This window comes from Mustela erminea, chromosome 9, assembly GCF_009829155.1.
Source record: "Mustela erminea isolate mMusErm1 chromosome 9, mMusErm1.Pri, whole genome shotgun sequence".
NCBI classification, from domain to species: domain Eukaryota; kingdom Metazoa; phylum Chordata; class Mammalia; order Carnivora; family Mustelidae; genus Mustela; species Mustela erminea.
In genome coordinates this window covers 71,720,388-71,748,305 of record NC_045622.1, presented here as the reverse complement: position 1 = coordinate 71,748,305, position 27,918 = coordinate 71,720,388, and the positions used below count along the sequence as shown (strand labels likewise).

The window sequence follows — 27,918 nt, the reverse complement described above, 5'->3', positions numbered from 1 at the left end:
ACCTTACTTCCAATTTCTATTTCAAGGCTAGTTCGGGCTCTGATCGTCTGAATGTATGCTATTCTCACAGGCCTCCCTTAAATACACGTGCTTCCTGCCTCTTCCTTGTCCTGTAGGGTGAAGAACAAAATTTTGCTGGTAGGTGAGATCGAACTTTGAATCCCAGCCCAGACACTCCTTACCTTTGTAACTGTAGCCCAGCTGTTTAACTTCTGTATGCCCCCAATTTTAATAACTACGAGCACTAGAGTTAGGTGGCTTATTGTTTGATAGCTGTGTGATTCTGAATGGATTACTTAACTTCTCTGAGCCTCCTTTTCTTCAGCGATAAAACAGAGAGAGTAATACCTCAAAGACTCCTGGAGAGGATTAAATGAGGTTATGCATGTAAGGTATGTGGCACGTAAGTTCTCAATAAATGTTAGCTATCCGTTGTGTGTTTAGAGGGAAGGGAATTTGCAGAACAATAAAGACCCAGCCTTGTCCTCCCGTGATTAAGGATTCAGTCCAAAGATCAGCTAGTGTGCAGACCCAAGTAATGGTGAGTGATATTATGGACGCAGTTGTTATTTTCCTGAGTGTGGGCAACCCCAGGGTCTGGTCCTACCTGGGCCTGTCCCTCGAGAGATGTCCCTCAGAAGTCTCTGGTGTGAGTTAGAGACCCAGGAGGAGCAGGAGAAGGATGAAGAATGTTGCACTGAAACCAGTGGCTCTGAGAGACCTAGGGAGTAGGACGGTGGCAAGAATATTAATTGTGGCTTTTAAAAATGCTAATGCAATTAAAATGAGCATTAAAAGCATTAGCAAAGAAAGAAATGCATACTTACAAGGTTCCAATATAGGATAAAGGATCTGGATCCAAACACATTACTACAGGATCAGGAAGTGCAAAGTTTATGACAGAAGAAGGAAGATCTCAGGTGTGTTCCTGGGCATCCTTGTGCTACTCCATTCCCTGTGGTTGCCCAGTAACCCTCAGTAGCCATTCTCCCAGTCTTTACTTGGTTAAACAGTTGCAAGAACAAGATACATTGTACTGATAAAAATGAAAAGATCACTGGGTTAAACAAAGGGCACAAGAAATTGCTGTATTGGTTGGTCAAATGCAGCTTTTGGAATTCAGACTATTTTGTCAAAGAATGTTTCACCTGCATTTATTCCTCTAAAATTTTAGGGTTAAGCCCTACTATGCCTGAATTATTTTCATATGCAAAAATAATATACATATATCTGGTCAGTATGTTGGAAAGCCCTTTGAAAATTGATCATTGCCTGCCCTTTGCTAGAGGAACCTGGAAGTTTGTGTCAACACTGGCCAGGGTAAACAGCTGGGCCAGCGCTTGCTGCATTTGAGACCTGGCTTCTTGTTAGCAGAAAGTGTATAGAAATCTTTGTCAGAATCAGGTGTCAGGGATCAAAAATAATTTTTTTTTATACCTGCTGATGTATTTTCCTGTTCCAAGTGGTTTGGGCTTGTGCCTTATGGCATTTTTTTTCAAAGATTTTATTTATTTATTTGAGAAAGAGACAGTGAGAGAGAGCATGAGAGAGGAGAAGGTCAGAGAGAGAAGCAGACTCCCCGTGGAGCTGGGAGCCCGATGCGGGACTCGATCCCGGGACTCCAGGATCATGACCTGAGCCGAAGGCAGTCGTCCAACCAACTGAACCACCCAGGCGTCCCCCCATGACATTTTTGCCATCAACCTTTGGGCTGGAGTGGAAAAGGGGGAGGAGGGTGTGTAGGAGAAGCCCCATCAGACAGGAAGTGGAGAGAAAGAGCTCTTCAATTGCTAGGAAAGGATGAGACAGGATCAGGGTGTTGCCTTAGGTCAGGGATACAGGGGACCAGGTAAAATGAAAGGCACCCCAACAGATACACTCACCCCCAACAGGTTTAGGAAAATTTTGCAAGTGGGCAAGCTATTGTTGCATTTTCTCCCAGCCCCACCTTCATGCTGCAAGATGTATCTAGACCGGTAGCCTGAAGCAGTCTCTGGGTGCCATGGAAGAGATCCAGAAGCTTCTGCTCCACTGAGGTAAACAGAGATGGTGGCTGAGAATTGAGAATTGGCAGGCTTGCCCAAAGGTTTCCCTGCAGTGGAGGTACAGGGACCCCATCCCACTGTACAGAAGTAGGAGGATTCTTGTGACAAGGGGGTGCAGGTAGGCAGCTCAAAGCTGAGGATGCAGGTGGAAGTTGTATCTCTAGCAGTAGCAGTTGGAGCAAGAGCCCAGGGGCAATGAGAGGGCCGTCTCCCAGAAAGCAATTGCCACATGGTTTGCCTGTTCTGAGGACACTGCAAGATATCCAGCCACAGATACCTCAACAGGATGAGGGAGGACAGGGGGTCCTGTCCAAAGGGTTTGAGCTCCCCATTCCCCCAGAGCAGCAGAAGCCATATGGCTCAGACCCAAGGGCCCTCTCCCTCTTGGTGCCCCTGCAATAATCAGGAGCAGTGAGGGAGGAGTGGGCAGAAGCCCCTGGAAGGGCTGAGAACCCACTGCAGAGTGAGTTCACCTCGAGAGTAAGAGGGGATTTTAACCAGAGGAGCTGGAGTATAATTTCCCCCCACCTTTCATTTGGAGACTTTGAAGCAAGATAACAAATATATTTAGGGAACAATAAAGAAACGCATATTTCCTTGCAAGTCTGAACTGTAATGCATACATTATAATCCACTTACAAAAGTATACAGTGGCCAGTGGCATTGTCCTAGAAGGCAATGCGAAACCAACTGCCTTAAATCACATTTCCTGCGTTGTAAAACTCTCTCGGTTGAAAGGATAATAGTTTAAACATTTTTGTGTCATCTGTTCCAGAGCGCACGATGGTTCTCTGATCTGCAGATTCTTTACGGGAAAGGATTAGAGTTCATCATTTTTCATCCTGTAATTGATACACTAACTGCCTATTGAAACCCAGATTTCAGAGGCAAAGTACAGCTATTGGCTTTGTCTGCATATCTTACTCTGAAAAAAAAAATGGGTGAAAAATCCAGTGTGGCAGACACATGAAAGGTGTAAAAGCAATTCTCAAGTGACCCTTCAGAAGCACTATTAAGTTGCTTTCTGTAAAATCATTAAATGCCAACCTAGAGAAAAATTAAGACTGAATTTGCTGGGATGGTTACTTTGAAATAGTACAACTTTGGTGCCTGCTTTTCTATAGTGTGTGTACCTTTGAGTGATTTCTATCACTTTTGACTTTGGCAGAATGTTCTTTCTCCAAATTAAAACTAATTCAAGACCCCATGGCTTATCAATAAGACTCAAATGGCTGGAACTCTGCGTAGGCATAGCAACCTCAGCATACCTTTTGTAATTTGCATAAAGTTCTCCATAAGAAAAGAGTATTTTTGATTGTTATACTGTCAAAAATTGTTTAACATTTTCAGTTTTTTTTCCCCAATGGGGTGTACTTTTGTTTTAACCAATAAACCAATGAAATTATTGATTGTTAGTAAATTTATATGCCTAGAAATTACATGAAGCCTTTTTAAATTATATTCCGTGCTGGGAGGAGGCGTATTATATTTCACACTAGGGCCTATATTTCCTGCCAGAAGGTCTTCTTATTCCCAAAAGACCTGCCTGGAACACGTACCCTTGTAGTCTGTGGGCCAAGTCACCTCCTTTAGGAAATGTGCTCACCTGGGCAGTGAAGACAACATGAGAGGGAACCTGTGAGGGTAAGGTAGGAGAGAGCCACAGGTAAAGAAATGCTTTTCCTGAGCCCTTAGGATATGCTGGGCACTGGGTCAAGCTCTTATGAGCAAATCCTTGCCTTAAAAATTTTTTTTTTTGTTGAAGTATTGTGTACATAGAAACAAATGCATATAAGTGCACAACTTGATTCTCATAAAATTGTATAAGATGTGCACACCTGTGTGTTTAGCCCCCAAATTGAGAAACAGACCATGACAGCACCCCAGAAGCCTCCCAATGTCCTCTCCTAATTCCTTCTGACCCTCCCCAGGATGACTACTATCCTGACTTCTAGCAACATAAATTCAGTCTGCTTTTAAAAAGTTTTTTTTTGGGGGGGGGGTAATCTTAGATTGTCAACAAGTTGGAACAGTGGCACAGAGAGTTCCTGCATACCTTTTACACAACTTCCCCCAGTGATGTAGTATTGAACCATAGAACAGTATCAAAACTAGAAAATTGACATAGGTACAATAATAGTAACTTAGCTACAGGTGTTATTCAGTTCTTGTCAGTTTTTATATGCACTCATATGAAATTTATCACATTACATAGATTCATTTAATCACCACCACAGTCAGGATATAGAAACGTTCTATCACTGCAGTGTTCCCTGGTTTTGAACTTTATCTAAAGGGTGCCGTACAATATACTTTCATTCCTGGCTTCTTTCATTGAGCATTATGTTTGCAAGATTTATTATTGTTGCTGTGTGTCATTGTAATTTGTTTATTCTCCTTGTATTCCATTGTGTGCGTATCCTATTGTTATGAGTGGGGCTGCTAACGAACATTCTGGTGACTAGATGTAAGCATTTCTGCAGGATCTATACCAGGAACAGGATTGCTGGGTCTTACATTATGTGTATGCTTATCTCTGATATGTACAGCGAATCAATTTTCTAGAGTTGTTCTACCAATTTACTTTCCCATAAGCAGTTCAGAGTCTTCATTTCCACATCCTTACCAAATCTCAGTATTTTCTGTCTTCTTCCTTTTAGCCATGCAGTGGTATGTGTGTGGTACTGTGTGGTGAGTTTACTTTGCATTTCCCTGATGACTAGTGAAGGTAAGCACCCTTTTATACATTTATTTGCCACATGGACATTCTTTTTTGAGAAGTGCCTATTCAAGTCTTTTGCCCTTTGTAAAAGTTGCACCGTCTTTTTTTTCTCCTCTTGATTTGTAGGTGTTTGGATAACATGCTTCGTTGGATATATGCATTACATTCTCTTCAGTCAGTCTGTTGCCTTTTTCTTTTTTTTTTTAAACGAAAACTTTATTTTTTAAGAGCAGCTTTAGGTTCTCAGCAACTTGAGTGGAAGGTACAGAGAATTGCTATATACCTCTTGCCCCCACTCCCACCCATTCTCCCCACTATGAACATCCGGCAGAAGAGTGCTACATTTGTTACAATTTGTTTATTCAATGAACTTACATGGATACATCATTATTGTCCAAAGCCCATCATTTACATTAGGGTTCAGTCTTGACGTACTTTCTGTGGATTTGGAAAAATGTATGATGGCGTGTCTACCAGTATAGTATTTTTTGGTGTGGACATATGTTTTTTAATTCATTTGAGTAAATACCAAGAAGGGTGATTGCTGGATTGTAGGGTAAGAATATGTTTAGTTTTGGGGCACCTGGGTGGCTCAGTTGATTAAGCGTCCAGCTTGATTTCAGCTCAGCTCGTGAGCGGGAGTCAGGCTCTGAGCTCAGTGGGGAGTCTGCTGGAGATTTTCTCTTTCCCTCTCCCTGTGCCCCTCCCTCCACTCACATGCTCATGTACTTTTCTCTCTCTAGATAAATAAACACATAAAACCTTAAAAAATATGTTTAGTTATTGTTTTGGGTTTTTAAATTTTTTTTAAAGGATTTTTATTTATTTATTTGAGAGAGAGAGAGAGAGAAGGGATGAGAACACAAGCTGGGGGAAGGGCAGAGGGAGAGAGAGAAGCAGGCTCCCCGCTGAGCCTGCTGAGTCTGATGCAGGGTGCTATCCAAGGATCCTGGGATCATGACCTGAGCCACCTAGGTGCCCCAAGAATATGTTTAGTTCTATAAGAAACTGCTAAACTGTCTTCCAAAGTGGCTGTACCATCTTGCATTGCTATTAGCAATGACTGAGAGTTCCTCTTGTGCCACATCCTTGCCAGCATTTGGTGTTGTCAATGTTTTGAGTTTTGAGTGTTCTAATGGTATGTAGTAGTATCTTATTATTGTTTTAATTTGTAAGCGCCTAATGAATACTGAGCATCTTTTAATATGCTTACTTGCTTTTGGTATATCTTCTCGGGTAAGGTGTCTGTTCAGATCTTTTGCCTGTTTTTAACATTTGAATTGTTCATTTTCACATTGTTGAATTTTAAGAGTTCTTCGTATATTTTGGCAACAGTCTTTTATCAGATATGTCTTTTTGCAAATATTTCCTCCCAGTGTGTGACATGCCTTCTCATTGTTTTGATGTGTTGCTTTTCTAGTTTCTTTTTTTTTTTTTTAAAGATTTTATTTATTTATTTTACAGAGAGAAATCACAAGTAGATGGAGAGGCAGGCAGAGAGAGAGAGAGAGAGGGCAGCAGACTCCCTGCTGAGCAGAGAGCCCGATGCGGGGCTCCATCCCAGGACCCTGAGATCATGACCTGAGCCGAAGGCAGCGGCTTAACCCACTGAGCCACCCAGGCGCCCCGCTTTTCTAGTTTCTTAATTGCACTTCTGATGAGCAGACATTCTTAATCCTAATATGGTCTAATTTATTTTAAAAATTCCCTTTTTGATTAGTGCTTTTAATGTTCTATTCCAAAAACTTTCATCTATTTCAAAGTCACAAAACTGTTCTAGATCTTGCTCTAAAAGCTTTGGTGTCTTAACTTTCACATTTAGATTTGTCATCCAAAGGGAATTGATTTTTACGTATAGAGTGAGATGGGGATCAACATAGTTATTTTTTCTCTGTAGATATGCAGTTGTCCCAGCACCATTTATTGGAAGGATCATGATTTCCCGGTTGCACTGCAGTGACATCTTTGTCCCAAACCAGTTGTCCATAGATATGTGTGTCTGTTCACATAGATCTATTTTATTCTTCACAACGACTCTGGAAGAGGTGGGAGCTCTGAGTTCAGAACTTACTCAACTTTAGACCAGAGCTGCTCGACAGAGACCTGGCCCGAAACTGGCTCGAAGGTGGGAAACTTTTGTCATTGGAGCGAATCCTGTGGGCTTTGTAGTCTGGCACATTTGCACTTGAGTCTTTATTGCATGGCTCTGAATGAGTTATTGACTTCTCTGAGCCTGTTTCCAAATATGTAGGATGCAGATAATAATAGCATGGCAACACAGAACTTGAGAGACTTAGATAATTAAGTGTGTAGTGTTGTTGTTGTTTCTCTCTGTTCTCTTAAGAATGATGAAGAGGGGGGCACCTGGGTGGCTCAGTGGGTTAAGCCTCTGCCTTCGGCTCAGGTCATGATCCCAGGGTCCTGGGATCGAGCCCCACATCGGGCTCTCTGCGCTGCAGGGAGCCTGCTTCCTCCTCTCTCTCTGCCTGCCTCTCTGCCTACTTGTGATCTCTGTCAGATAAATAAAGAAAAAATCTTAAAAAAAAAAGAATGATGAAGAGGAAGGCTTCCTTTGAGTGCCTTAGTGTACTTTGAGTGCCCCTCTCTGCATTTCCCATCTCCGTCCTGAAGCTCCTAAGGGAATGTCCTTCCTTGCGAGGACAGGGGAATGCAGAAGGTTTAGAAGGCCTGCCTCCTAGGGGGAACCAGTTGCTTCTCATCCTCAAGGTTTCTACTTTCATCAGACCCTCTGCTCTCTAGGGAGAGCCTCCCCCTGGGGAACTTAGTAAGTGCATGCAGTTCCAAAGTAGGCATGGGATGCGGGCAGAGAGAGGCGTCAGGCAGCCCTCATTCCTGGGCTTGACTCAGCTCATGAGACGTGAACGATCTCAGATGAGCTGCTCCCCTTCTCTGAGCCTGAGAGTCTTACTGACAGTGTCCCCAAGTCTCCTCGGCACTCATATTCTGTAGCTTCTTAACTTCTTACCGCAGTGTGTGGTTAAGTTCCACAGTAGGTTTCCAGAGATGCTGCAGAAAAGGCTCTCACCACACTCTCGGGGTGAATCTGTTCCCAGGGGAGAGCTGGATAGTGTGGCCTCTGTTCTTTCTTACTTGTCCCAAGGACAGACTCTAAAATACAAAAATAGCTTCATGCCCAAAGATGCTTACCACAGTATTGCCTGTGCTGGTGAAAACACCCAGTTTGGAAATAATTGCTCAGCTTTATGTTCCATCCGGGGGCAGCCGCACTGGTATTCTGCACCCTGGATTCAGCACAGAAAATTCTAGTGTCGGCTTGGTTTCGGGAAGCAGGCACAATACTTGAAATAGAATCATTTAGCCAAACATTAAATATTTTGATCACACATTATGTCCTGGACTAAGGAATGGCTTTATGAAGGTGACTTAGACACTCTCTCCGCCCCCAAGGAGGTCACAGTTTAAGCAAGGAGGAAGAACCCTAAGGAGTGTGGTAGATGTCAATGTGCTGGATTGGAGGCACGAGAAGGGTGCCAGGAGAGCCCAGTGAAGAGAGAGTCTTTTTGATGATCTGATAGGAGCTGTTTGCATCTTTCTGAGAGAGAGGAAGAGGCATGGAAGCCTGAGGTTACTGAGATTGGAGAGAAGCGGAATCCAGGTGTTACTCAAGAGGTAGAATCAATGTCCTGTGGTCTGAGTGGGTGGGGGGGCGGTGATGAGTCCCAGGTTCCTGACTAACCGTGTAGGTGGTGGTACTTCTCCAGAGATGGGAATCCCAGGAGGGGAAGAAGTTGGTGGGAAGTTAAGGGCTGTGTTGGGTTTTAAGCTGCCTAGGATGGGTTGTCAGGAGGCAGATGGGGGATAAACTGGGGCTCAGGAAGAGAATGAGGTGAGGTGAGTGACCTTGGTTTGGGTCTCAGCCTGGAGTTGCTGTTTGAAGACTCGGGAGGAGAAGACATATGCAGGAGCGACTGTGAGAGAGGAGATTGAGAAGCCTACCTTTAGGGAAGGGACAGAAAGGCATGGGAAAGCAAAAGAAGAAAAGCCCGTGAATGAGGGAGACAACGAGCAGTCAGATGAGACCAGGAACAAGAGGCTCCAGAAGGAGACAGCTGCCCATCTGTCTTACAACGCTGGGAGGTCTGGACAGTTGAGGACGTATCTGTTAAATTTAGTATGGAAGGGATGGGAACAGGATCGTTTCTCTGCGTGGGGAGACCGGGCTCCATGCTGCAAGGAGTTCTCGATAAGTGGGAAAGCAGAGGACAGTGAAGGGAGTCAACTCTTTTGAGGAGTGTGGCTGGAAAAAGTAGGAAAGAACTTAGGGCAGTGACTGGGCATGAAGTTGGGATGGTGGTCACAGCACTCTTTCCACCAACTTCCAGCTATTAAACGAGGTCCCAGTCTGCTTTGGGACCTTTCTTCTCCTGGCCAGGCTTCTCATGGGAGAAGCAGGCAGGATCAACTGTCTGTTCTCTCTCCCTTTCAGTGCATGTGTCCGCAGGCATGTGCACGCCTTGTTCAGGAAGCTGGAGTGAGAAGCCACGGGTTAGATCTCTGCCTTTCCACCTGGTCTGGAGGAGCCCTGGGGCAGCCCCAAGTTTCCTGAGGGGCTGGGCCTGCATCTTTTTCTCCAAGATGAGGCTGAGAAGTGAGAGGCAGGCTGTGGACCATCAGGATCTGTCAGCAGCCTCTGCAAGTCTGCCCACCATCTGGGTCGCATCACACAAGTGGGGCTTTTCCTACATTAATCTCTGATGAGCTTGGCCCGGCTTTCATTTCAAAAGGCTCTACTTCTTTTCTGTCTTCCACCAGCCCCTTCTTTACACCCCCTCCCCAAAATGGGACTAAAAATCATGCCTTCTCCCTTCCTTGGTTTCCCAACCCAGCTGGGGCCAGAGAAAGCTTTGAAATTGGAGCAAGGCTTGGGATGGGGAGGGAGGGGATACTGGTGTAGCTGGTGGGAAGGGGCTGGAGGAGGAAATGGCCAACTGAGTTCCCAAGCAAGGGGGAGAGAACAGAGATCTCTTGGATGGCCAGCTCTGTCTGGCTCCTTGGGGTCTCCACTCCTTTCCCTCCCATTTCCCCGCCAAATGTCTGTCCTTTACCCCAGTCTTTCCACTTCTTGTCCTGCATCCGTGGGATAGAGACCATCTCCTGGCACTTCCAGTCCTCCCCTGGGTGTCTCTATAGATGAGGCACAACTCTCTTAACGTGTCAGGAAATGAGTCCCAACAAAAGCTGGCCTGTTATCAGCTGCCTGAAAATGGACTTCCAGGGCCGTGAGCCCGGACATTGGGGAGCTCAGTTTTCTAACTTCTTTCCTTCATGTTTGCCATATAATGCTGGAGACCAGTGCAGAATGGATATGTGCCAAATGCAAAATGGGACATTGGGCTAACCAGGATAGGTAGAGTTTCATGTATCTCACAGTCCAGAAATCCTGGAATGTCAGAGGCAGAAGAGACCTTGAGACATAGAGTCCAGCTCAGTTGTTGTAAGTGGATGGCTGCCTAGGGCCCAGAGAGGGAAGAGAGATCACACAGGGCCAGGATGGGAACCTGGCAGTGGGGCTCTCACTTATGGGTCTGCCTACTATGGGATCCTGCAATAGGCCTCAGAAATGCTTTACTGATCATATGTCAAGGGCTAACTTGGATTCATAGTCACTGGGGGCCAGGGTTATCCTGAAAGTGTTTTGTGACAGATCGGGGCTCTCTGGATTGATGGTGAAGAGTGGCTAGGCCACAAAGTCAAGGACCACTTTGTAGGAGGGGTGAGAGGGAAGGATCAGTGGCTAAGGGTAAAAGATAAGGTTAACGAGAGCCCATTCTTACGAGATTCTGGCCGGGGTCCATCTCTTTCTGTTTGCATGAAGGAGGGATTCGTTTACTAAGGAAGACATTATATGGGCACAGGAAGGACTGGGTGACATGTCACAGAAAACCCAGCTCAAACTGGATCTGACAATAAGAGCAGTCATTAATTCACAGAGCAAGAAGTTCAGAGATAAAGTGGGTCTTAGGGTTGGTCTATTTAGCGTGTCATCAAGGATTCAGGTTCTTTCTGCCTCTCAGCTTTGCCTTACTTTGTGTCACTTTGTGTCACAAGATAACTGCAAGTAGAAAAGGGAGATTTTCCCCCCCTTTATTCAGTTTAACGGGAAAGAGGAAAATATTCTCTCCGTAGCCATGGAATATAAGTCTTTTTCTTGAGTCTGATCGGGCAACTTTGTGTCATATGCCCAACCCTGGGCCAATAGCAGTTACCAAGAGCATGCATTCTAGTCTTGTATTAAAATAGATATTTTAGGGGCACCTGGGTGGCTCAGTGGGTTAAACCTCTGCCTTCAGCTCGGGTCATGATCTCAGGGTTTTGGGATCAAGCCCTGTGTCAGGTTCTCTGCTCAGTGGGGAGCCTGCTTCCCTCTCTCTCTGCCTGCCTCTCTGCCTGCTTGTTATCTCTGTCAAATAAATAAATAAATCTTTTAAAAAATAGATTTTTAAAAAACCTTTCAATTTTTCTCAGAAATAAAAACTATATTGTTGGGGGGAAAATAATGGAAGGTTTGATGAACATCCTCAAGACAGAATCAATGAACTAAAAAGTAGTGCCAAGACATTCTCTCAAAATACAATGCAATAAGGCAAAGAGGTGAAAAGTGTAGACAGAAGTGTGAGTAGAGGGAGACTTCTAACATGTCTGTGATACAGAAAGCTGGAAAGAGCTTTGCTCATTGTTCTTATAGTAACAAAAAGAGAAAGCTGGATCAATTAGAAAAAAACATAACATTTCTTGAACCTCTCTGTAGTAGCCAGCTTCCAAGATGGCTCCCCATGATCCCTACTTCCTGGAAATTACACCTGTGTGTAATTTCCTGCTATATGGTACCAGTCATAGAATACAATAGAAGTGATGATATACCACATTAAAGATTAGCTTATAAAAGAATATGGTTTTCTGTTTTGGGCTTTCTCTCTCTCATCACTTGCTCCGGGGGCAGTATGCTGCCAGGTTGAGAGTGTTCCAATGGAAGGGCCCAAGGAAATGAAGTCTCCGACCAACAACCAGCAATGAACCAAGGACTGCTGAAAACCACATGCATGAGCTTGGGAAGCTTCTTCAGCCCTATTCATGTCTTGAGGTGTCTATAGCCCTGGATGGCAGTATGACTGCAACCTCACAGGAGACCCTGAACCACAACCACCCCATTAAGCCACTCCCATATTCATGAGACATGGCAGCTGTGAGATATAATTGTGTATTGCTTTAAGCTGCTCTGTTTGAGGGATAATTTGTAAGGAAGCAGTAGATAGCTAATAGCCCATCAGAGTGGAGAGTCCAGGATAACCGGCATCTGAAATCTAAGGAAATACAGGGCCCTCCAAGCAGAGACAGGATATGAGCATTTGCTTACCTACAGCAGAGTATGAGAAGAGATCTGGGTGCCATAGAAAGGGGCAAAAAGAATAGAGACAAATATTTATTTATCTTTGTTGCATCGAATGATTTTTTTATGTTTTCTATTGAGGTACAGTTGACATGTAACATTATATTAGCTTTCAGGTATACAATGTAATGTTTGATATTTGTGTGTTTTGTGAAATGATCACTACAATAAGTCTAGTTGACATCGTTACAGAATTTTCTTTTCTTGTGATGAGAACTTTTAAGATCTACTCTCTTAGCCTCTTTCAGATTTGCAATATAGCACTATTAACTAGGGTCCCCATGTTGTACATGACATCCCCATGACTATTTAACTTATAACTGGAAATTTCACCCATTTCCCCCACACTCTACCCCCTACGCCTGGAAGCCACCAATCTGTTTTCTGTATCTATGAGCTTGGTTTTTATTTTTGCTTTTGTTTTACATTCCACGTATAAGTGAGATCATTATGGTATTTATATTTCTCTGTCTGACTTATTTCACAAGATAAATTTTTAAAACAAACTGCTAAAGGCCAAATGTGAACTTATATGAAAGTATAGAAATGCTGGGACCTGTGAACAAGAGGGTAGTTCATCCTTGCGGGCTCCTCTCCATCAGCCTTTCCCTGCTCTTGACAAAGATCAGTGACAGTGCAGGAAGACGGAGAACCATGTCAGCCTGCACATTAATCTTGGATTTCCCAACACCCAGAACTATGAGAAAATGAATTTCTGTTATTTAAGCCACCCACTGTATTGTTTTTTCATTATAGCAGATCATCTGAAACATTATTTATTTTAAATTGTAATTTAAGTTCTCTATTGTATTGATCCTGTATCCAACAAACTTGGTGAATTCACTTATTAGTTTCTTGATTCTTCATTGATTCTTTGGGATTTTCTACTTAGACCATTGTCATCTGGAAATAGAGATAGTTTTATTTTTCCTTTCCAATCTATGTACCTTTGGATTCTTTTTCTTGATTTCCTTCATTGGATAGAACTTGCAGAACAATGTTGAACAGAAGTGGTGAGAAAAGTATCCTATCTTTGTTCTCAAATTTAGGGGGACAGTATTTAGTCTTTCATCATTTCTTTTTTTTAAATTTTATTTATTTTCAGCATAACAGTATTCATTATTTTTGCACCACACCCAGTGCTCCATGCAATCCGTGCCCTCTCTAATACCCACCACCTGGTTCCCCCAAGCTCCCACCCCCCACTGCTTCAAACCCCTCAGATTGTTTTTCAGAGTTTATAGTCTCTCATGGTTCACCTCCGCTTCCAATTTCCCTCAACTCCCTTCTCCTCTCCATCTCCCCTTGTCCTCCATGCTATTTGTTATGCTCCACAAATAAGTGAAACCATATGATAATTGACTCTCTCTGCTTGACTTATTTCACTCAGCATAATCTCTTCCAGTCCCGTCCATGTTGCTGCAAAAGTTGGGTATTCATCCTTTCTGATGGAGGCATAATACTCCATAGTGTATATGGACCGCATCTTCCTTATCCATTTGTCCAATGAAGGGCATCTTGGTTCTTTCCACAGTTTGGCGACCGTGGCCCTTGCTGCTATAAACATTGGGGTACAGATGGTCCTTCTTTTCACTACATCTGTATCTGTGGGGTAAATACCCAGTAGTGCAATTGCAGGGTCATAGGGAAGCTCTATTTTTAATTTCTTAAGGAATCTTCACACTGTTCTCCAAAGAGGCTGCACCAACTTGCATTCCCACCAACAGTGTAAGAGGGTTCCCCTTTCTCCACATCCCCTCCAACACATGTTGTTTCCTGTCTTTCATCATTTCTTAAAAAAATTTTATTTATTCATTTGAGAGAGAGAGAGACAGAGACAGAGAGAGCACAAGCATGGGGAGAGGCAGAGGGAGAGGAAGAAGCAGATTCCCTGCTCTGCTGAGTTGGGGCTAAGCTGGGAGTTGACCTGGGGCTGAGCTGGGAGCCCATTACAGGGATCAATCCCAGGACCTCAAGACCAAAGGCAGATACTTAACCATCTGAGCCACCCAAGCACCCCAGTCTTTCATCATTAAGTAGGATACCACTTAGAGAATTTTTCTTAGATGGCTTTTATTGGATTGAGAAAGTTTCCTTCTAATCTTAGTTTTCTGGAAGCTTTTCTCATGAATAAATGTTGAATTTTCTCTAATGCTTTTTCTGCATTATTTAAGATGTTATTATGTCTGTTCCTATTACTTTGTTGACAGTGATTTTTCTCTGTTACATTGATTTTCAGATGTTGAACTAACCTTGCACACCTGGTATAAGCCCCACCTGGTCATGATATATATATTTTTTCTATATTGCTGGATTTTGATTTTCTAATATTTTCTTAAGGATTTTGCATCTATGCCCATGAGCATATTGGTCTATAGTTTGCTTTTTTCGCAATATCTTTCTTCTGGTTTTGGTTTCAGGGTAATTCTAGCCATATAAAATGAATTAGGAAGTATTCCTTCCTCTTTAATTACCTGAATGTTTTTGCATATAACTGGTATTATTTCTTCCTTAATATTTGGAATATTGGAATTTTCCAGTGAAGACATCTGATCCTGGAGTTTTCTTTGTTGGAAAGTTTTTAATTACTAATTAAATTTTAATACTATAGTATTATTCAGATTGTCTAATTCTTCTTAATATTTGGTAGTTTAGGGGTGCCTGGTGGCTCAGTCAGTTAAGTGTCTGCCTTCGGCTCAGGTCATGATCCCAGGGTCCGCAGGAGCCTGCTTCTCCCTCTCCCACTCTCCCTGCTTGTGTTCCCTCTCTCTCTGTCAAATAAATAAATAAAATCTTTTAAAAAAGTATTTGGTAGTTTATGTGTTCAAAAATTTTTCTATTTTTTAAGTTATTAAAGTTTATTGGAATTGTTTGCACAATAATGTCTTATTCTGCTTTAGTGTCTGTAAGGTCTGTAGTAATCTCCCTTCATTCATTCCTGATATTGATAATATGTATCATCTCTCCTTTTTCTTTTTCTTAATCTGACTGGCTAGAAGGTTATCAATTTTATTGATCTTGCCAAAGAACCACTTTGGATTTATTGATTTTTCGCAGTAATGTTTTTCTTTTAAATTCTATTGATTTTTGCTCCTTATTATTTTCCTCCTTCTACTTGGTTTGGATTTAATTTACTTTTCTTTTTCTGTTTTTTTGAGATGAAAACTTAGATAATTGATTTCTTCTATTCAAACATATGGATTTAATGCCATAAATATTTGTCCTTTAGCTGCACCCCACGAATTGTAATATGTTGTATTTTTATTTTCATTCAATTCAAAATATTTTCTGATTTCTCTTGCAACTCCCTCTTTGACCCATGAGTTATTAATAAATACGTTGTTTAAATTGCAAATATTTGTGGATTTCCCAGACATCTTTGTTACTAATTTCTAATTTAATTCTGCTTGGCAAGGGAACATACTTCATATAATTTCAGTTTTTTGAACAATTTCTTGAGGTTTGTTTAATGATCCAGAATGTATCCTCTCTTGGTGAATGCTTCATGTGCACTTGAGAAGAATGAGTATTTTGCTGTTGGTGGGTGAAGTTTTCCTTAAATGTCAATTGGTCAATTCGATTAGTAGTGTTATTCAGATTCTGTATCTTTTTACCATTTGCTGTGTACTTATTGTATCTATTACTAAAAAGTTCTGATGTCTCCAACTATAATTGTGAGTTTGTCTATTTTTCTTTTTAGTTTCATTTTTATATTTCATATACATTGTTAAATTTATGGTAATTAAGTTGTTTATAATGATATTTCATTTTCCTTTAGTGTCCATAGGACCTGCACTGATGCTGCTTTATTAAATACTGATATTGATAATTTTTTCCTCTGCCTTTCTGGATTAATTAGGCTAGAGGTATATCAATTTTATCAAGCTTCTCTAAAAAACAAGACTTCGATTTTAATGACTTCCCTCTGTTATTTATTCTCTATTGCTTTCTATTTTATCCATTCCAACTTTAATTATTATTTTTTCATTCTTATATTTACTTTGTCCTTTTCACCCCCAAGTCTCCTAATAAAGATGGTACAAACTTCTTTTTTTTTTTCTTACATTTACTTTGAATTTAATTTTTCTTTTCTCTTTCTAGTTTCTTAGAGTGAGAATTAAGATAATTGATTTGAGACATTTGTTCTTTTTTAATATTTGGCGATTTTAAATAGGCAATTTTAAAATATAGGCAAAAATAGAAACATCCCATAAATTTCGATGTACTATGTTTTAATTTCTAATCACTAATTAAAAAAATATTTTCTTCAACCTGTGGATAATTTTTTTTTTTAAAGATTTTGTTTATGTATTTGACACAGAGAGAGAGATCACAAGTAGGCAGAGAGGCAGGCAGAGTTGGGGGGAAGCAGGCTCCCTGCCAAGCATAGAGCCCAATGCGAGGCTCGATCCCAGGACCCTAAGACCATGACCTGAGCAGAAGGCAGAGGCTTAACCCATTGAGCTACCCACGTGCCCCAACCTATGAATAATTTAGAAGTGTTTTATTTCTGGATATTTGGAGGGTTTGTTTGTTTGTTTGTTTGTTCTTTTAATATTTCTCTTGATGATTTCTAACAATTCCATTGTGGTAAGAGAAAATGCTTTTTATGACAGTATTCTTTTAAATTTATTTAGTCTCAGTTTATGGCTCAGTATATGGTCTATCTTTGCAAATATTCCATGTTCCCTTGAAAAGAATGAGTATTCCGCTCTTGTTGGGTGGAGTGCTCTATGAATGAAAGTTAGGTCCAGGGGCACCTGGGTGGCTCAGTGGGTTAAACTCTCTGCCTTCGGCTCAGGTCATGATCTCAGGGTCTTGGGATCAAGCCCCAGTCGGGCTCTCTGCTCAGCGGGGAGCCTGCTTCCCCTCTCTCTCTCTCTGCCTGCTTCTCTGCCTACTTGTGATCTCTGTCTGTCAAATCAATAAAATTAAAAAAAAAAAAAAGAAAGAAAGTTAGGTCCAGTTATTGATAGTATTGTTCAAATCTATATAAAGCCTTACTGATTTTGTCTACTGTTAGTTTTTAAAAGATTTTTTTGTTTATTTGACAGACAGAAATCACAAGTAGGCAGAGAGGCAGGCAGAGAGAGGGGGAAGCAAGCTCCCTGCTGAGCAGAGAGCCTGATGTAGGGCTCAATCCCAGGACCCTGGGATCATGACCTGAGCTAAAGGCAGAGGCTTAACCCACTGAGCCACCCAGGCGCCCCTACTTGTTCTTTGAATCATTAGTAAAAGGTGTTGAAATCTTCAACTATAATTATAATTTCTTTGCTTTATATATTTTGGAGTTCTGTTATTAGGTACATGCAAACTATTGATTGTTATGTTTTCTTGATGCATTGACTCTTCCATCATTAAATGTTCTTTTTTTTAAAAGAGTTTTTTTATTTATTTGGGAAAGAGAGAATGAGCATGAGCAAGGGGTTGGAGCAGAGGAGAGGCAGAGGTAGAAACAGACTCCCTGCTGAGCAGGGAGCCCAACATGGAGCTTGATACTAGAACCCTAGGATCATGACATGAGCTGAAGGCAGATGCTTAACTGACTGAGCCACCCAGGCACCCCAGGAATATCATTAGAAGTTTTTTAAAAGGGGGCTCCTGGGTGGCTCAGTAGGTTAAAGCCTCTGCCTTCGGCTCTGGTCATGATCCCAGGGTCCTGGGATCGAGCCCCACATCGGGCTCTCTACTCAATGAGGAGTCTGCTTCTCCCTCTCCCTCTGCCTGCCTCTCTGCCTACTTGTGATCTCTGTCTGTCAAATAAATAAATAAAATCTTTTTTTAAAAAAAGAAGTTTTTTAAAAGAACATTTAATGAGGGATCCCTGGGTGGCTCAGTTAGTTAGTTAAGTGTCTGCCTTTGGCTCAGGTCATGATATCAGAGTCCTGGGATCGAGCCCCTCACTAGGTTCCCTGCTCAGTGGGGAGTTTGCTTTTCCCTCTCCCTCTCCTCCCCACTCATGCTTTCTCTCTCTCTCTGTCTCTCCTTCTCTGTCTCAAATAAATAAAATCTTGAAATTAAAAAAAAACTTCTAGTGATATTCCTTGCTCCAAAGTCCACTCTATCTGAAATTAATATATTCATTATAGCTCTCTTATGACTAATCTTGTGTAAAGTTTCTTTTTCTATTCTTTCCTTTTTAACCTACTTTATATTTTAAGTGTTTCTTGGGTGCCTGGGTGGCTCAGCTGATTAAGCATCTGTCTTCAGCTCAGGTCATGATCTCAGGGTCCTGGTATCTAGCCCCATGTTGGCCTCCCTGCTCAGCAGGGAGTCGTCTTCTCCCTCTCCTTCTGCCCGCTCCCCACTCATCATGCTCTCTCAAGCTCTCTCTCTCAAATAAATAGAAAAAAATCTTTAAAAAAATACCTGTTTCTGTAGGCATTATAATTGGCTCATTAAAAAAAGTCTCAATCTGTTACTAGATTATTGAGATCATTTTTAATATTGTGCAATGATTTGATATAATAATATAATAACAGAGTTTTAATCTATTATCTACTTATTTGTTTTGTATTTATTCTATTACCCTATCTCTTTTTTCTTACTTTTCTTGTTTCCTGTCCTTTTTTTGATTAATTGTATTTTTAATTTCAGCGTATCTCTACCATTGTTATATTAGCTATAGCTTTTGTTTTAGTTATTTTAAAATGATTTAGAATGAGAATACTTAATTTATCTTTATCACATGACATTCTGCCTTCATATAATGTTATACCATTTTGTGTATAATGGACAACTGTATATTATGCAGTCTTACAAGTTAACTTCCATTCTATTGTGTTATTTATCATACATTATACTTTTATTTATGTAATTTACCATTAAAAACATAGTTATTTTTTGTTTTAGACAGTGAGTTTAAAAAGAAAATTTTTACTGAAGTGTAATTTATATAATATAAAACTTACCCATTATAAGTTTCCATGAATTTTAGTAAGTTTACATAGTTATGTAATCAGTTTTAAAATAATTTCACTACCTTAAAAGTCCCCCTGTGTATTTACAGTCAACCCCACTCCCATTCCAAGTATGGCTAACCACTGATCTGATTTCTGTCTCTACATTTTTGGCTTTTCTAGAAAGTTCATATAAATGGAATTGTACAATATATAGTTTTATGGATTTGACATTTCATACTTTGCACATTTTTTTGAGGTTCATCCATATTTTTGTATGTATCAATAGTTCCTTTCCTTTTTTTATTCTTGGGCAGTCCATTATATGTGGATGCCATATTTGTTTATTAATTCATCCCTTGAACATTTGTGTTATTTCAAGTTTGGAGTCATTATGCATGATGCTGTTATGAACTTTTGCATACAGTCTTAGGGTACACAAATTTTCATTTCCCTTGTGTATCTATGTAAGGGTTGACTTTCTGGGCCCTGGAAGTTTATACACAACTATTTAAGTAACTCACACTGATTTCTAAACTGAATGTACTGTTTTATATTCTTACCAGTAATGTATGAGCATCCCCTTTATCTACATTCTCAAAACTTGATGCATCAGTCTTTTAGTATGTAGATACTCTAGAGAGTATAATAGTGTTATCTTATTATGGTTTTAATTTAGATTTCCCTAATGACTAATGATACTGGGTATCTCTTTATATACTTATTTGCCATCATGTATCTTATTTGGTGAAGTGTCAGCTCAAATTTTGCTCAAGTTCTTATTGTTCTTATTGGGTTTTTTTGACTTCTTTCTATTGTGTGGATATATTTCTGGACTCCCTATTGTAATCTTTATGTATATCCAAAAACCCATATCACATTGTCGTGTTTACTGTAGCTTTACAATAAGTTATGAATAAAGGCAGTGTAATTCCTCCAGTTTTGTGTTTTTCCAAATTATTTTGGCTATTCTAGGTCCTTTCCATTTCCATATGCATTTTAGGACCAGTTTGTTACTTTCTACAAAATGAGCTTGCTGAGATTCTGATGAGGATTTCAATGAATATGTGGATTAATAGGGGAAATTGCCATCTTAATGATTTTGAGTCTTCCAATCCATGAAGAAGGCATATCCCTTTATTAATTCACATATTCTTTAAATTCTTGCTGCTATATTTTGTAGTTTTCAGTATATAGGTTTTGCATGTTTGCTAAGTATATTCCAAATGTATTCCATTTTATTCTTTTTAATACTATTATTATGAGCATTCTTTTCATAATTTTGTTTTTAGATTGTTACTATTATACAGAAATACAATTGATTTTTGTAAAACAATTGATTTTTGTAATACAGTTGATTTTTGTATATTGAATATGTGTTGCATTGCCTTGGTTAGTAGTTATAGTAGCTTTCTTGTTAATTTCCTTAAGATTTTATACATAGATGATCATGAATATGTGAATGAAGACAGTTTTACTTTTGTATTTCCACTCTGTATGACTTTGATTTCTTTTATTTACTTTATTTCACTGGTAGAATCTCCAAAACATGATTTCATAGAAGAGGTGAGGCCAGAAATCCTACTAAGTTTATCATGTTAGTGGAAAAACATTTAGTCTTTGGGCATTAAGTATGACATTTGTTGTAAATTTTTAATAAATACCATTATCTGGATGAGGAAGCTTTTTCATATTCCTACTTCTTAAAGAGTTGTTAAAAATCATGACTGGGTGTTGGATTTTATCAAATCCTTTTTCTGTGCCTATTGAGATGGTCATGTGGATATTTATTAATATGGTATATTACATTACTTGATTTACTTGATTTTTGGGTGTTAAACCAACCTTGCATTCCTGGGATAAAGCCCACTTGATCAGAATGTGTACTTCTTTTTGGATAATGCTAGATTTGTTTGCTAACATTTCCTTAAAGAGTTTTACACCCATGTTTGTGGGTAATTCCTTTTGGACAGTTTTTCTTATGTCTTCAAGTTTGTTGATGTTTTCTTCTGAAGTCTCTAATCTTTTAATCCTGTTTTCATTGAAAATTTTGTGTTTTCATCTCCAGAAGTTCCATTTTCTTCTTTAAAATATCCTCCATTTCTTTTCTTATTTTGTTAATATTTTTCTCTACATTCTTGAGCATATTTTTAATAGTTATTTTAAAGTCCTTGTTGGCTAGTATCATCTTTGTCATTTCTGTGTCTGTTTCTATTGACTGATTTTTCTCCTTGTTTTAAGTCACAGTTGCCAGGTTCCTTGCATGTCTGGTAATTTTTAAAAATTGATTGAATGAATGTTATTATCACATTGTTGAACATCTGGATTTTGTTTCTTCTAGAGAATATCTAGAGTTATATCTTACAGTTAAGTTATTTACATATCAACATGGTCAATTTCACACTTGTTTCAAAACTTAATTAGAGCAGGTCCTTCATAGGATTTACTCTGGGCTAGTTTAGTTCTATTTCTATGGCAAGACCCTTTCTGGAGGCTCAATTAAATGCCCCAGACATTCAATGAGGTCTCTCCACTGTGGCTGGTAAAAACCTGAATGTCTCCTATTCTTGCATAAGCTCCAGGAATTGCTCAGTTTACAACTGGTCAATAGTTCTTTGCTCAGTCTTATAGTTTTCTGCCTTGTATATGTGTACTTTAGTATTCATCAACAGACAATCTATGCAGATTTCTGGAACTCTTTTCCTACATAACTCCCTCTACTTTGATACTCTACTACACAATTTCCAGTAACCTCAGATTTCCTGCTGTGATCTCTGTCTCTTCAAGTCGTTGAGACCACCACCCTCTGCTGGGGCTTCCCCATCTCTGTGTCTTTTTCCAGAAAATTCCTGTAGGCAGAAGGTTGGCGCTTTCTAGTAAGACTCATTGCACTTATTTTCTTTCCTCTTAGGGATCCTAGCCCTGCATTGCCTGTTGTCCAATGTCTGAAAACACAGATCTCATGTATTTTGTCTAATTTTCTAATTGTTTATAATTGCATGGTAGGTGTGCAATTGCAGGATACTCTGTTGTAAGGTCATGTTGTAAGGTCAAAACAAAATTCTTGTTTTCTAATTGTGTTTTTGTATATTAGCTCCCTATTTTATAGATACTTAAATATCCTCACAAATCATCTTGGGGATGTTTATTAGAATACTGGGTGTGGGCAAAAAACAATGAATACTGTTACGCTGAAAAGAAATAAAAAAGAAAGAAAGAAAGAAAGAAAGGAATATTCTGCATGTTTTTCATGTTTCTTGAATTGATGGTATTTCACTGATGGAAATTCCCCACACCATCTCAGCTTGCCTCTCATTTTAGGGCTGTCCATCATTTTCAAATAGCTAGTGAGTTTTAATTGACTAGTAATATTTATAATAAAGGTCTACATTAATCTGAATTGATATTATGTGGGGGTTTCTCGACATTTTTGTAGGGGGGTGATGGGGAGAGACACACCATAGCCATTCATTCACTGGTTAATGCTGGTTCCTCTGATGGAGGGATCACAAGGATGTTCCCACACATGATCTCTTCTAATCTTTACATGATTCTCACCACTATTATAATGATTATTCCAATTTCACAGTTGAGGAAATTGAAGTTCAGAGATGTTCGGTAACTTTCCGAGGTCACAGAACTGTTGAGAGAAGTAATCAGGATTAGAACCCAGAAGTTCTGTCCAACCTATGTACTGTGCTATCTCCCATTTGCTTGATAGCTTCCAGAAATTTTGTGTATTTGGCCTATTGATGGAACTATTCCATGTTTTTCATTATAGGTACAGATATTTTCTAGTTTTAAATTTTCTTTGTCATATCATATAGGTTTTTTGAGTATTTTGAGAGTATCTGTGGTATTAGTCTTTTTATCTTGAAACTATAGCCCACATTTTTTTTAAAAAGATTTTATTTATTTGGGAAAGAGAGAGCAGAAGGAGGAGCAGGGGAAGAGGGAGAAGCAGACTCACCATTGAGCAGGGAGTCCAATGTGGGGCCCAATGCAGGGCTCAATCTAGGGACCCTAGGATCATGACCTGAATTGAAGGCAGATGCTTAACCAACTGAGCCACCCAGAAGCCCTATAGCCCACAACATTGTTTTCCATATTATCAACTATTTACATCAAATTCATCTTAAGTTAAAGTTCTCAGTGGAATGACTGAGACAAAGGAAGACATTTTTTTAAAGTAGGCTTCGTGCCTAACATGGGCCTTGAACTCACAACCCTGAGATCAAGACATGAGACCAAGACACCGACCCTCTACCAACTTAGCCACCCAGGAGCCCCAAGGAATAGACATTTTTGAGGGACTTCATACATGCATTGTAAAACTAAAATAAAATTCTAGTTAATTTTACCAAGACTCATCAAGTGGTACATAAGAATGCCAGCTGTTCCAAGAAGCGTAGTTTTTAATTGGTGTCTTTGAGAGACCTGAAGTTTCTAAGATGTCTAATGGTAGAATTTGAGGCCCAGTGACATATGTGCAGAGGAGGTATTTTTGGGAACAGTCCCTTGCCTGTACCTCCCAAATCCCTTACAGACCCCCTTTCTCATTGGGCGGCCTCTCCTGCGCATGTTGGGGGCAGGGCCTGTGCTGGGGGCACCTCTGCCAGGACCCTGCTGATCTATGTTCTCGCCTGACACTCAGCAGCTGTCGCGGAGGCGTGGGCTGCAGGCGCTGTTCCCCATGGGCCGTGTGCAGGCTGCAGGCCGGGATCCTTTCCCGCCTAATCCAAGGGGCACTGGCGGTGGGGAGGGAGACAGCTGGGTGTAACTGATCTGCAAAGGAATGGAGTGGTGCAGGCCTCCCAGTGCTGGGCTGGGCTGTCTGTAGGCTGCCCTCTCCAGCTGCCTCATTTTAACCCTTCCCTCTCTTACTTCTGTCTCCCCTCTCCATCCTGGGACTCCATCCCTGGAACATTCCCAGACCCCTAGGAACATCCCTGGCTGGATCTAAACACCTTGCAGAGGACCCAGCCTTCTAATAGCTACTGTTGGGGAGGCTAGGGCAGGAGTAAGAGGCGCCTGTCTTAGATGGAGACAGAACTCTTGGAAGGCCCAGCAGGTGACTCAGGCAGGGAAGGCTGTGAGGTTCGAGCAAGGAGACCTCTCATGGGTTGGAAGTCAGAGGAAACTCCCTGGAGGATGGAATGGAAGGAGCACTGGGTTTGGAGTCTGGTTTGGCTCTGCTCACTTTGCAGTGAGACCTTGGGTAAGTCACTGTCTCTCTCTAGGGTCAGCTTCTGCTCCTGGAGATGTGGAGTTCGAAGGAGTTGACCTTAAATGTTCTGTCCACAGTAGCAACAATAGCTCCGTGCATTAAATTCCTATGATAAGTCACAGGCTTTACCTGTAAACATTCTCACCATGACTTTGCCAGATTCTCTTTTCCATTTTAGTGATGAAACCGAGATTTGGAGAGGATAAATCACATAGCTGTTCAGAGAAAGAGCCAGACCCCATCATCCGGGCTCTTCCCCCAAGCACACGGCTTGCTCAGCTCCAACCATGTATAACCAGTGCCTGAGCTCAGGGGGAGCTGGGGCAGGAAACACAGCTGTCTGGGCCCAGCACACTCAAAGGCTCGGTCGTGAGCCCAAGAGCTCCTGCAGGAATGGTAGGCTGGGGGTCCGTCAGGCCCTGTGCTCCAGCTTTTCTCCTACTCTGTGGCCCGCTCTGGCTGGGATCGCCTGGCTCAGCCAGGCAGCTTCCCACAGGGCAGCAGACTCTGCAGTTGTCCGGCCCGTTCCCATCCATGATCTCACTTGACACTCATGCCAGCCCTAGCATGTAGAACCTGTCGCCCCTCCTCACAAAGGGGGACTGAGGCTTGACGTTTGCCAACATCCTATAATTGGGAACTGGCCAAAGAGAGACTAGAATATTCTTTCCACTATCCTATCTGGCTTCTGGGAGGAAGGGGCCTGAATGGTAGCTGTTAGCCACCCAGCATTCTGCTTCTTCCTTTTCCCAGTGAGAAGGAAAGTCTGGGTGTGGACTCTGGAATGAGACAAGTACGGGCTCATGTCCTGAGTTCCCCCACTCTCTAGCTGTGCAGTTGCTTAACCTCTCTGAGCCTTAGCATCCTTCTCTGTTGTAATAAAACGTGGGTGAAGAATGAATGAAGGTGAAAGCAAGGCCTGTGTCCCCCTTCCCTAAGCAGAGCATCGAGCCGCACTGGCATGTGACACCCCAGGCAAGCAGAACCAAGGGCCGGGGGGCGCCATGACCAAAAAGAAGGAGGCTGTGGGCGGGGGTTTTGCAGCTCAAGGTTGGTCTGAAGACTAGGCAGGAGCTGCCCAGAGAGAGGAAGGAAAAGGTCATCCCAGATGAGGCAAGAACCCCAGGCAAAAACGCAGACGCAGGAATGGACGTGGCATGTGTGTTGGGGGTGGGTGGGCAGGGACACACTATCTTTCGCTAGCTGGAGAGGACCCTGTCCCAGAGGGAGGTCAGTCTTCATGGCAAGTGGGGGCTGAGTAGCAAACCTCCAGAATGGCTCAACTCTGAAGAATGAGTTCTCCAAGCGTGCAGGGGCTTCGCCCACCATCTTGCCCACCTTTCTCCTCCCCTTCCCTCCGCCCTGGGCTGCCAGGACCTCTGGGCAAAGGGCCGGCTGGTTATGCAGTTCCAGCTTGGGAGAGACAGCTGTGCAGGCCTCCTGCCTGCTGCAAGGGATTAACTGGCACTGCCGCAGTATGTTGGGGTGCACCTGGCTCCCTGGATCTGCCCACCACTATCCTCTTTAACTTCTTGCTGCCCGGCTCCTTACTTGTATGTTTAATGGTATGTTTATACTCAGTTTCCAGTGGCCTGTGTTAGACACTGGGGACCCAGGATGAATAAAGATGGAAAGCAGGGTCCACCCAACCGGAGGGTCCTTACCTGTCACTGGTCTTCCTCATGGCAGCCAAGGGCCCTCGGAGACCCTGATCTCTCCCCCAGCGAATCCCTTCTCTCTCCACTGGCTCCTCCCAGCATATATGGCCAAGTCACTGCCTTCCTCAAACCTTCAAACAAATAAATCTTCCATTGACCTCATGCCCTGTCTCTCTTCGGTCCTACTCAGCCAAACTCCTAAGCTTTGTCCCCACTATCTCCACCTCCTCACTGAGAAGACGTATTCTAGACCCAGGCCCCTTCTTCCTGGGCATACAGCTGGACTACAACTCGCAGCCTCCCCTGCATTTAATTGTGGCCACATGCACAGGTTCTGGCTGCTGAGATGTGAGCGAAAGAGAGCAAGCCACTTGCTTTCCTATCTCCCCAGCCTCCAGTGCGAGCTGGCTTGATGCAGGTGATCCTCTGCTGAAGGTGGTGGTCCCTCAAGACAGAGGAGCCAGGGTCTCTGAATCATTTTCGATGGAAGGTTCCTGATACTCAGAAACACCTGTGTTTGTTTTTGTTTTTGTTTTCTTTATAAGAGGGAGACATAAACCTCTATCATGTTTGAGCCACAGAAAAGGTCTGACCTGCTGTTCATTAAAAAAAATGAGGAACTTCGTCCCCCTTCTCCTCCACCTCCTCAGGTGGGACAGTCCAGGACAGCAGGGAAGAGGGGATCTGGAGCTCAGAAAAGAGGGTTGGAAGTGGGGAAGGCTTTGCTTCAGGGAGGGCGATTTCCTGGCACAGGATATGACCAATGTTCTTATACAAGTAGCATCCAACCTTTAGCTTGAAATCATTTCTGTTTGGTCCAGGGTTGTGATTGCCATCTGCCTTCCCCAAATCACCAGGAGCCACGTGAGGCTCCAAGTCCATGTGGTCAGAGCCTTGGGGAGATATAAAAGGCAGGGCCATAGCCGGGCGAAGGAGCTGGGGGAAGAGGCTGGGCTGGGCAGGTGCTGACCCAGTGTTGGGAGTGGCGAGGGAAGGGTTAAAGGGTCTGTGAGCAGGATTGGCTCTCCACTCCATGAGGGCGGTAAAATCAGCATGTCGCCTCCAATTTGCTCTGGCCTGACCTTGAACGTGAATCATTCCATCACAATGTCCTTATTGATTTCCACAGGAAGAAGATTAAGCCCAGAAAATCAGGGCGGGAACTTGAGCCTGAAGCAGGGAAAATGGGATGGTTCTGGGGCTCAAAACCCCTCGTGTTTGCAAAGACGTCACAGGGGGCCACAGGCTGTGCAGCCGCCCAGCTCAGCTACCAGGTCTTGGAGGGGCTGGGTCCTGGGTTTCTGTTTCCTTACCTGGTCAGTGTGTGGCCTGGGGGCTTTCCTCAAGCTGTAAATTACAGGAAGAGAATGGGGATGGGAATACGCCATAGATACTCCTTGAGCCTTGAGTCTGTCCTGGGGTGATCATTTCATCCTTCTGTATGCAGTGACAGTCTTTGGGACCCTCAGAACCAAAAAGGATGTTTTTGGTTCTGAGGGTTCAACCAATGTTGCCATTGAACCAGTTGGCCCAAAGAGCCAGGAAGGGCCCTCCTCAGTCCTGAAAACCCTTCAAGGGAATGAGCCTGGTGTGTGTGTGTGTGTGTGTGTGTGTGTGTGTGTGTGTGTGTATGATCGCATACATATGTTTTTCCCCCCCGCATAGATGCATAAAGGTGGGTCGTTCTGTGGGAACTGACACACAATTTCCTTTCTTTGTTTAAGGTATCCCAGAGAGCCTGCTGCGTCAGTGTAAGAAACAGCTCTAGAATCTTCACGGTGTGTCTGTACTGGGCAATCTAATCATTCCCTATCGGAAGGCATGTCAAGTTGTTACTACTTATAAAAAAAATAAGATAATGCTATAATAAACAATTGGCACTTGCCTCCTTGTATGAATTACTTCTTTAGATGCCGTATTAGTTTTCTACAGCTGCGG

The 27,918-nt window shown here is 42.1% G+C and overlaps 1 long non-coding RNA gene across 1 annotated transcript; it reads left to right on the top strand.

Annotated features, from left to right (window-relative positions):
* Positions 1-36: 36 nt before the first annotated feature.
* LOC116600306 lies at positions 37-27,851 on the top strand. Its single transcript, XR_004289577.1, has 4 exons — positions 37-138; positions 4,706-4,773; positions 27,110-27,254; positions 27,705-27,851. It is a non-coding gene; the product is annotated as an uncharacterized LOC116600306 (long non-coding RNA).
* Positions 27,852-27,918: the final 67 nt, after the last annotated feature.